Below are 11,539 nucleotides of genomic sequence, written 5' to 3'. Positions count from 1 at the left end.
GAGCTTGAGCAGAGGCGATTTTTGATAGATTTTCAAGGAAAAGACATTGTGGGTAAGTGATTCTAACTCGGATTTGATCAATATACATGAATATATCATTGTTTTTACCATTTAATTAGTGTTTTGAGATTGAAATTTGGTAAATTTTAGAAATCTCATAGAAACGATTTTTTGAGATTTCGATATCGATTCGGAGTCGGATTTGAGTGAAACTAGTATGGTTGGACTCGTAATTGAATGGGTTATCGGATTTTATGAATTTTGCCAGATTCTGAGACGTGAGCCCCACATGCAATTTTTGAGCTAATTTCGGATTTTTATTTAAAAATATAGTATTTCTTATGAAATTAATTCCTATAATATTTGGCGACTGTATCGAATTACTTTGGTTAGATTCAATCCATTCAGAGTTGGATAGTCGAGGAAAAGGCCTACTATTAGATTAAACCGGAGCAAGTTGAGGTAAGTCTCTTGTCTAATCTTGTGAGGGGAAAATTACCCCATAGGTAATTAAATTAATAATTGTTGCTAATCGTGGGGGCTACGTACGCACGAGGTGACGAGAGTCTGTGCGTAGGAACTATTAATGCTAAAGTCCGGGTAGTTTAGGACTCAAAGCATGAATTACTTTTGTAAATTGTATCCATTATTTAATTAAATTATTGGTATATATTGTGAATTTTTAGAGAAATTATTAAAAGGTGAAAATCTCATATGCTTAATTTTCTGTTTAAATTAATTAATTATTAAAGAAATTGTTCATCCTCTCGAATTGATCTTATAATAAATATACTTTCCTTCTGGAGGTACATAAGAAAATGTTCTCCTTTCTTGTGGAACGGGCCAAACGCCTCGGCAGGATAGATGCATCTATGGATCGCGCCGCACGTCCCTCGGTAGTGTACACGATACTCTGGATCAGGCCGTACGACCTCGACAGAAATCGTGAATAATAATAATAATAATTACACGATACTTTGATAGTTTATTGCAGCTTGTTAAGCTAATTGATAAATTAAAAATTTATTAGAATTGAAGGAATTTAATTAATATATTGAGAATTGTTGTATTTGAAGGAATTTAATTATTTCTCCTAGTTAAAGAAAATCATTATGAATTTTATAAATCATGTTGATCTAGATATTGCTATTTTTATTTTATTTATTATTATTGACTCTTAGTGAGTGTCAAAGTCGGCCATCTCGTCTCTACCACTTCGAGATTAGGCTTCATACTTACTGGGTACACGTTGTTTACGTACTCATGCTACACTTGCTGCACTTTTTGTGCAGGATCTGAGGCAGGTACTAGTGGAGGACCTATCATCGCACATCCACGTTATCCAGAGACGTAGTGGTGAGCTGCCTTTCTGAGCTGTTCTGCAGCTACCAATGCCTCTTCTTGCATTTTTATTCTGTCTATTTTTATTTCAGACAGTATTTGGAGTTTTGTATAATCTACTAGATGCTCATACATTTGTGACACCATGTCTTGGCACACACATTGGTAGAATTTGAAATGGTATTATTTTCTTGGATTTAAGTTAATCAGTATCATTTCTAATTTCTTGAATATTGCTAGTAAAATTATAAAATTACTTAGAAAATTATTCTGAAAATAATTGATATATGTTTAACTTATTAGTTGGCTTGCCTAGCTGTAGTGTTGGACGCCATCACGACCTATAGGTGAAATTGGGTCGTGACAAGTTCCATCAAGTTGGTTACCCAAACATGACTCTTGAGTACAAGACATACATGAGCATGTTGAAGTATTTTGACATGGCTTGTGATATAGCACTAGGCACTAGCGTGAAGGTTAAATATGTTAAGCATAATTTGAAGAAGATAGTGCATGATCTTCAAAACTGGGACGACGAAATGTCCGTGCCAAACCCCGACCAGGATGACTCAGATGAAACTGACGGCACAACTCTATGAGATCCCCAGTACACTCGTTCACGTGGCAGGCCGCGTTTGCATCAATATAGAGGAAGAATTGAATACTACTTTACAAGTTCACAACCGCGTGGTGTAATTGGAGCTAGTAATGGTGCAAGAACTGGTGTTAGAGGGGGTGGCAGGGGTGGTGGCAGGATTGGTGGCAGTGGTAGTGGCAATTGTGGTGGTAGAGGTGCCGGTAGAAGTGGTGGACGCAGGGGTAAGGGTAATGGTCAAGGCAGAGGTACAAACATTGAGCATGATGGTTCCCTAGGTGTAAATGAGGTATAATTTTGCGACTACATTTGATTTATTTTTTTACTTAAACGTATCATCTTTTCTTATAGTGTTTGTTTGATTTAAATTGCAGCAAATTGACGCCACACAATCGCAATCAAGCTTGTTTGATCTCAATGCTGATCCAGACTTAGAGTTATAATAAAAAATAAAGAATATAACTGAAACTTGGAGTTCTATATAGGCCTAATTGCATTGTTGTTTTATTTGGTCCAGGACTTTTTGATTTTGAAGAAATTTTGCTTGTTTTGTATAAACTTTGGTGTTTAATGATTTATGAAACTTAAACATATCATTTTTTTCTTATAGTGTTTGTTTAATTTTAATGGCATATTAGCTACGGCGTTATTGTTGTTATCTCTCCCCATGATTTTGGATTAGTTACGTTGTACTCTAACAACTCTCTAAGTTCTTTCCCTTTCATATGCTGCCAAGGTTCGAAACTTGGCAGCAATATATTTCTTTTGGAAAATTGTTCTTTCCCTTTTGTTTAGCATCTGAAGAGTCTAGAGGTGGTTGAATTGTATTTAATATTTCGGTCTCCAAGACTTTGAATCACTAATTAATACAATTATTCGTTATTCGTGATGACTTTTCCAATTCTCTATGACCAAATTGTATTAAAAATTTCAAGAGTTTTTTTTATAATTTTTTAATGTTTCACATTCTTGGTTCTATTATATCCGAAAGAAGAGGAGGACATGTGATGACTTTTTCAATTCTCTATGACCAAATTGTATTAAGAATTTCAATTTTTTAAAATTTTTTAATGTTTCACATTCTCTGTTCTATTATATCAGAAAGAAGAGGAGAGCATGTAATTTTCAGTCCTCTTCCCAGTAGTTTAGGTTTTAGTCATTTTTCTAATACTAAATGTATAAAATAATTTTCATAAACATGAAAAAAGTATAACAAACAAAAATCACATACAATAATTTCAGTCTTCTTAAAATAAATAAGTATAACAATAATACAAGAAAAAATAACATACAATATTATAAGAAAATCATATTAATCCATAAATATTTTAATGACAAGGGTAGAACACAATCACTACATGACTTTAATAAAAAATTTGAAAAAGCTAAGCATCACATGTTCCTATCCCAGCACTTCATTATCGAATATCACAACACTTGATGTAGCCTCTACAAGTTCAAAAAGAAGAACACTCCCTTTCTTCAGATTGTTGTCGACAACAAATTGTTTTCACCCCTTAACGAGTCTTCTTCGAACAACACCTGTTAGAGTCACATTCCAGTCCTTCCCATTACATCGAAGTAATGTTTTAGCCGAACTTGGAGGAAGATAGTCACATATACTCTTTGGAAGGTACTGCACAAGCGTAATGGAAAGATAGGGTAAAAAATCATATCACTTAAACTAAAAAAAGAAAAAAATGAATTTACCAGATCATCGCGCCTGATGTACGATCTGGGCACGTTCATCCTAAACCATGGATAGAATTCCTCTTCAATCCATCCGTTAGCATTCATATTTAGAGTATTTGTGATGTTTGTAGAGTAGGAAATATAGGTTTGTCACGACCCCAGTTCGCCCTCCGTGAATTATGTTTAGGAGATATATATAAAGAGTCAAAAACTTTTAATATCCCTCCAATCGTATTTTTAAGAGTCCCTTTGTTTCCCTCCAAATATTTTATTTGAAATTTTAGTCAAAATTTTTTATCATGTTTTTCTTTTATTATAATTAAGATTAACCAATAAAATATAGTATATTGATCTGGTCGGTCATTTCGAGAGTTATAGCCCCATTTTTCCCATTTCTACTTCTTTTTGTGTTATTCAGCTATATTATGTTATATCAGGTTAGTTGGTTCAGGTCCAGAAGGAACTCGGAGTGAAATGAGACACTTAGTCTCATAATTAAAAAATTGAGTTAGAAAAGTGGATCCGATATGGACCTATGTTTAAACGATCTCGGATTCGAATTCTGATAATTCCAATAGCTCTGTATGGTAATTTTGGGCTTAGGAGCATGTCCGAAATATTATCTAGAGGTCCGTAGAGGAATTGGGCTTGAAATGCCGAAAGTTTAATTTTTGAGAAGTTTGACTGGAGGGTTGACTTTTTGATATCGGGGTCGGAATCCGATTCTGAAAATTAAAATACCTCTGTTATGTTATTTATGACTTGTGTGCAAAATGTTAGGTCAATCAGACGTGATTTGATAGGTTCTGGAGTCGTTTGTAGAAATTAGAAATTTTAAAGTTCATTAGGCTTGAATTGGGGTGTAATTCATGGTTTTAGCGTTGTTTGAGGTGATTTGAGGGTTCGACTAAGTCCGTATGATGTTTTAGGACTTGTTGGTATATTTGGTTGAGGTCCCGAGGGGCTCGGGTGAGTTTCGGATGGTTAACGGGTTGAATTATGGACTTGGAACTCTGTTGGAATTTTTCTGATGCACCATCTGGTTTCCTTCATCGCGTTCGCGAGTGGAGCTTCGCGTTCGCGAAGGGTGGACTGGGTGTGCATCGCGAACGCGAGAGGTGTTACGCGTTCGCAAAGAAGAGAGGAAGCAGCCGAGAACCCCAAGCAATTGGTCTACGCGTTCGCGTAGGGGGGTGTCGCGTTCGCGTAGTGAGGGGGAAATGAAGCATCGTGTTCGCGATGGGTTGGATGCATTCGCGTAGAAGGCATTGAGGCAGAGGCATTTTTGTGCTTCGCGAATGCGAGGGTGATGTCGCATTCACGAAGGAGGAATTTGGACGGGAGTTATTTTGTTCTTTGCGAACGCGAGGCAATGACCGAATCCATGGTTGTTTAAATTACCCAAATCCATGGTTGTTTTTATCATTTAATTGGTGAATTGAGTTGGGAAAATTTGAAAACCCTCTCGGTTTAAATTGAAGATTTGAGGGTCGAGTTGGGGTCGAATTTTAGTAAAATTGGTATGGTTAGACTCGTGGTTGAATGGGCTTCCGGATTTTGTAAATTTTGTCGAGTTCTGAGGCATGGGCCCCACAGGCAATTTTTGAGCTAATTTTCGGATTTTTATTAAAAATCATTATTTTCTTATGGGATTAATTCCAATGAATTTTATTGACTGAAACGAATTATTTATGATCAGGTTCGAGGTGTTTGGAGACCAATTCACGAGGAAAGGACATTGCAGAATAAGAATTTCATGGCTTGAGGTATGTAACGATTGTAAATCTAGTCCTGAGGGTATGAAACCCCGGATTTCGTATCATTTTACTACTTTGAAGTGACGGGCGTGTGGGCGTGCACCATTGGGAATTGGTGACTTGGTCCGTCCTGTAGCAACTGTAAAGTTGCATATTTTGTTGAAACTATATGATACTCATATGTTTTAGAAAGAGTTTCTGTAAATTGGGTTGAATGCCATGTTTGGGTCTTGCGCCTGTGCTGTTTGGACCCTTAGGGGTTGTTTCTTACTATCCTCTCATTGTTTTCGATTGAAAATCTATACTCAGTCATGTTTATACTTGTTTACCACATAACTCAGTTTTATGACTCTATTTTGATGCATATAAATGTTTTGAGCTGAATGCCATGTTTTACTGAAATGCCCGAGTGACTTGAGAGGTTTATGACTGAGTGAGGCCGAGGACCTAATTTGTGAAGATGAGTGTGGATCGGGGTTGCCCGCCTATATCATACTTTATTATTATAGCACATGAGTTGTCCGTGCAGCATGTGAGTTGTCCGTGCAGATTATAGCGCTTGGGCTGAAGGAGCCCCTCCGGAGTTTGTACACATCCCAGTGAGCACAGGTACCTACTGAGTGCCGAGTGCCGAGAGTTGAGTGACTGGGAGGTATGAGTGATTTTGAGGTATGTACGAGTGGCAAGAAGGATTGTGAGGTATGCCCGAGTGGTATGAGTGACTGTGAGGTTTGCCCGAGTAGCACGAGTGACTGTGAGGTTTGCCCGAGGGGCTGTGTATGAGTGATGTTTTGCCCGAGGGGCTGTTTATGATTTCATCATTTTTGCTCACCTTTGCATTTTTCCTCTATCTGAAAACTGTTGACAAATATCTTTAAATAATTTTTACTAGAACTAGGTTAAACGAGATGTTTTGATTCAAATCCTGATTTTAAAAGCATGTGGTATTTTACTGAGATTTCCTGATATGAATGTTATATGCTTTATTTCTCGTCACTACTGCTCAGTCTTTATTTATTGTTGTTACTTAATGAGTTGGCATACTCACGTTACTCCCTGCACCTTGTGTGTAGATTCAGATGTAGCTGGACACGGTAGCGGTTATTGAGTGTTCTGGTTGCAGATTTTCTTGGAGATAGCAAGGTAGCTGTTTGGCGATCGCAGCCCCTGCTCTTCTCCCTCTTATCTTCCTCTAGTTGTATTTAGTTATTTTCCAGGCTGAGTTAGCCTTGATATTGTTAGACAGTTTGTAGTAGATTCTCATGACTAGTGACACTCCGATGTCGGGCTTTTCATTCCACACTTTTATTTAGTAGAGTCTTGCGGATCGGTACGGAAACGTCTGTACTTATCTTCGAGAGGCTGTAGAACCTTTAGGAAACTCCACATTCTTGAATTCTTGTCGTGCGAATCCGTTGATTCTAGTAACTAAACATCTGTTGTTTCATTCTCTCACAGATGGTGAGGACTTGTGCTACCGGTCAGGAGGGCCAGCCACCAGTACCACCAGCCAGGGCCGCGAGAGGCCGAGGCCACGATAGAGGCCGTGGTAGGGGCAGAGGTGCAGCCCATACAACAGCTGGGGCAGTACCTACAGATCCACCGGTTGTCTCAGATTAGGACCAGGTTCCAGTTGTTGATGCACTAGCTCAGGCACCACCTGTGCCTATTGTGATTCCAGGCCTTCAGGAGGCCCTAGCTCAGATTCTGACAGCGTGTACCAGCCTTGCTCAGGCGGTCTCTATTTCGATGGCCGCAACCACTTCTCAGGTCAGGGGAGGCACTTAGACTCCCATCGCTCGCACACCCGAGCAGGTTATTCAGGGACTTCAGACACCGAAGGCACCACCAGCCCAGCCGGTTATAGTTGCTCAGGATTATGTGGTTCCTGCTATGCCTGAGGATGATCAGTGTAGATTGGAGAGGTTTGGTAGACTCCAGCCACCACCATTCAGTGGCACAAAGAGAGAGGATGCTCAGGACTTTTTGGATAGGTGTCAGAGAATACTCCGTACTGCTGGTATTTTGGAGACTTGTGGGGTCTCATTCACTACCTTTCAGTTTTCTGGGGCTGCACTCAGATGGTGGGAGACTTATGAGAGGCGTAGGCCTATTGGCGCAGCAACCCTTACTTGACAGCAGTTCTCCGTGGTCTTTTTGGAGAAGTTCGTGCCTCGATCCCACAGAGAGGAGCTGCATAGACAGTTTGAGCGGCTCCGCCAGGGTGATATGTCTGTGATGCAGTATGAGATGCGGTTCTCCAAGTTGGCCCGTCATGCTATCTGGTTGGTTCCCACAGACAGAGAGAGGATCATGAGGTTTATTGATGGCCTCACTTATCAGCTACAGTTGCTCGTGACCAGGGAGCGGGTTTCGGGTGCTACCTTTGATGAGGTTTTCGACATTGCTCGGCAGATTAAGATAGTGCACGGTCAGGAGAGGGTTGAGAGGGAGGCCAAGAGGCCTCGTGGTCAGGGTGGATTCAGCGGTGCTCCTTTTGGGGTCAGTTCTAGCATGGTAGAGGTCATCATTTCAGACAGGCTCAGTCAGCTCGGCCATTTCACCGCGGTGCATCATTTGGCCATGGTTCTCACAATTCTCATCAGGGCCACTCATCACTTAGTGCTCTTCCAGCTCAAAGTCCATCCCGTGCTCCACTTGTTCAAGGCTTTTCCATGCCAGGTTCTTCCACTAGTTATACCAGTGCTAGGGGTTCACTGCCAGCACCAGGGAGTTGTTTTGAGTATGGGGAGCTTGGGCATATGTGGAGGCAGTGTCCTCATCGTCATGGAGGTCTATCTCAGCAGAGGAGTCACCCTCCGTCTATAGAACCAGTTACCTCACCACCCGCCCAGTCAGATCGAGGTGGAGGTCAGTCAGTTAGGGGTTGTCATAGAGGGGGAGGCAGATCAGGGGGTGGCCAGGCCCGTTTCTATGCCCTCCCTGCCGGACCAGATGCTATTGCTTCAGATGCTGGGATTACAGGTATTGTCTCAGTTTGTCACAGAGATGCCTCAGTATTATTTGATCCTGGTTCCACGTATTCATATGTTTCCTCGTATTTCGCCCATTTTCTGGATATGCCCCATGAGTCTCTAGTTTCTTCTGTTCATGTATCTACTCCTATGGGCGATACTATTATTGTGGACTACGTATATCGGTCATGTGTGGTGACTATTGGGGGTTTGGAGACCCAAGTAGACCTTTTGTTGCTCAGTATGGTTGACTTCGATGTGATATTGAGTATGGATTGGTTATCTCCGTGTCATGCTGTTCTAGATTGTCACGCTAAGACAGTGACGTTGACTATGCCGGGAATTCTGAGGGTTGAGTTGAGCGGTTCTGTAGATTATGTACCAAGTAGGGTGATTTCATATTTGAAGGCTCAGCGCATGGTTGAGAAGGGTTGCCTATCTTGTTTGGATTTTGTGAGTGATGTTAGTACAGAGACTCCTTTCATCGATTCTGTTCCGGTGGTACGTGATTTTTCGGATGTGTTTCTTGCAGACCTATCGGGCATGCCGCCTGACAGAGATATTGACTTTGGTATTGATTTGGTGCCCGGCACTCAGCCCATTTCTATTCCACCGTATCATATGGCACTGGCGGAGTTTAAGGAATTGAAAGAACAACTTCAGGAACTCCTTGATAAAGGGGTTTATTCGGCCTAGTGTGTCACCTTGGAGTGCACCGGTTCTATTTGTGAAAAAGAAGGATGGTTCTATGAGAATGTGTATTGATTATAGGCAGTTGAACAAGGTCACAGTCAAGAACAAGAATCATTTGCCTCGTATTGATGATTTATTCGACCAGCTTCAGGGAACGAGGGTGTTCTCCAAGATTGATTTGAGGTTTGATTATCACCAGCTGAAGATTCGGGATTCAGATATTCTTAAGACAGCTTTCAGGACCCGATATGGCCATTATGAGTTCTTGGTGATGTCTTTTGGGCTGACCAATGCCCCAGCAGCATTCATGCATTTGATGAACAGTGTATTCCAGCCCTATTTGGACTCATTCATCGTTGTATTCATTGACGACATCCTGGTGTACTCTCGTAGCCAGGAGGAGCACGCTCAGCATTTGAGGGTTGTATTACAGAGATTGATGGAAGAGAAGCTCTATGCAAAGTTCTCCAAATATGAGTTTTGGCTTAGTTTAGTAGCATTCTTGGGGCATGTGGTGTCCAATGAGGGTATTCAGGTGGATCCGAAGAAGATAGAGGCGGTGTAGAGTTGGCCCAGACCGTCCTCAGCCACGGAGATTAGGAGCTTTCTTGGTTTGGCGGGTTACTACCGTCGCTTTGTGGAGGGATTTTCATCTATTGCATCGCCCTTGACCAAATTGACCCAAAAGGGTGCTCCATTCAGGTGGTCGGATGAGTGTGAGGAGAGCTTTCAAAAGCTTAAGACTGCTTTGACCCCAGCTCCAGTGTTAGTTCTGCCATTAGCTTCAGGTTCTTACACCGTGTATTGTGATGCCTCAAGGATAGGCATTGGTTGTGTTTTGATGCAGGAGGGTAGGGTGATTGCCTATGCCTCACGCCAGTTGACTACCCATGAGAAGAACTTATCATGTCCATGATCTTGAGTTAGCAGCCATTGTTTACGCCTTGAATATTTGGCATCATAATTTGTATGGGGTTCATTGTGAGATCTATACTGATCACCGGAGTCTGCAGTATTTGTTAAAGCAGAAGGATCTTAATTTGTGTCAGCGGAGATGGTTGGAGCTTCTTAAGGACTATGATATCACTATTTTGTACCATCCGGGGAAGGCCAATGTGGTGGCCGATGCTTTGAGTCACCGGGAAGAGAGTTTGGGGAGTTTAGCATATCTTCTAGCAATAGAGAAACCTTTGGCATTAGATGTTCAGGCCTTAGTAGGCTAGCTTGTCAGATTGGATATTTCGGAGCCTAGTCGGGTATTGGCTTGTGTGGTCTCCAGGTCATCTCTTTATGACCGTATCAGGGAGCGTCAGTATGATGACCCCCACTTGCTCGTTCTTCAGGACAGGGTTCGGAGAGGTGATGCTAGGGATGTGACTATTGGTGATGACGGCATGCTGAAAATGCAGGGCCGGATATGTGTGCCTAATGTAGATGGGCTTCGAGAGTTGATTCTTGAGAAGGCCCACAGCTCGTGGTATTCCATCCATCCGGGTGCCGCGAAGATGTACCAGGATTTGAGGCAACACTATTAGTGGAGGCAGATGAAGAAGGATATAGTTGGGTTTGTGGATCGTTGCCTCAACTGTCAGCAGGTTAAGTATGAGCATCAGAGACCGGGTGGCTTGCTTCAGAGGTTAGAGATCCCAAAGTGGAAGTGGGAGCGTATCACCATGGACTTTGTAGTTGGGATCCCATGGACTTTGAGGAAGTTCGATGCTATTTGGGTTATTGTGGATCGGCTGACCAAGTCCACGCACTTCATTCCAGTTGGTACTACTTACTCTTCAGGGCAGTTGGCTGAGATTTACATCAGAGAGATCGTTCGCCTACATGGTATCCCAGTTTCTATCATTTCAGATAGGGGTACTCAGTTCACCTCGCAGTTTTGGAGGGTCGTGCAGTGAGAGTTGGGTACTCAGGTTGAGTTGAGCACAACTTTTCACCCTCAGATGGACGGGCAGTCCGGGCGCACTATTCAGATATTGGAGGACATGTTACGTGCTTGTGTCATTGACTTTGGGGGTTCATGGGACCACTCGCAGAGTTTGCATATAACAACAGTTATTAGTCGAGTAGTCAGATGGCTCCGTACGAGGCTTTATATGGGAGGAGGTGTAGATCTCCGGTTGGATGGTTTGAGTCGGATGAGGCTAGGCTCTTAGGTACAGACTTGGTCCAGGACGCATTAGATAAGGTGAAATTGATTCAGGAGCGGCTTCGCATGGCACAGTCTAGGCAGAAGAGCTACGCGGATAGGAAGGTCCATGATGTGCCTTTTATGGTTGGGGAGAAGGTTTTGCTAAAGGTATCACCCATGAAGGGTGTTATGAGGTTTGGGAAGAGGGGCAAGTTGAGCCCCCGGTTCATTGGGCCTTTTGAGGTGCTTCAGAGGATTGGAGAGGTGGCTTATAAGCTTGCCTTGCCACCCAGCTTGTCGAGTATGCATTCAGTATTTCATGTTTTCATGCTCCGGAAGTATATTG

The sequence above is a fragment of the Nicotiana tabacum genome, chromosome 19, assembly GCF_000715075.1.
Source record: "Nicotiana tabacum cultivar K326 chromosome 19, ASM71507v2, whole genome shotgun sequence".
In the NCBI taxonomy this organism is placed as follows: Eukaryota; Viridiplantae; Streptophyta; class Magnoliopsida; order Solanales; family Solanaceae; genus Nicotiana; species Nicotiana tabacum.
The sequence above is the reverse complement of the archived record's forward strand: the minus strand, read 5'-3'. Positions refer to the sequence as shown.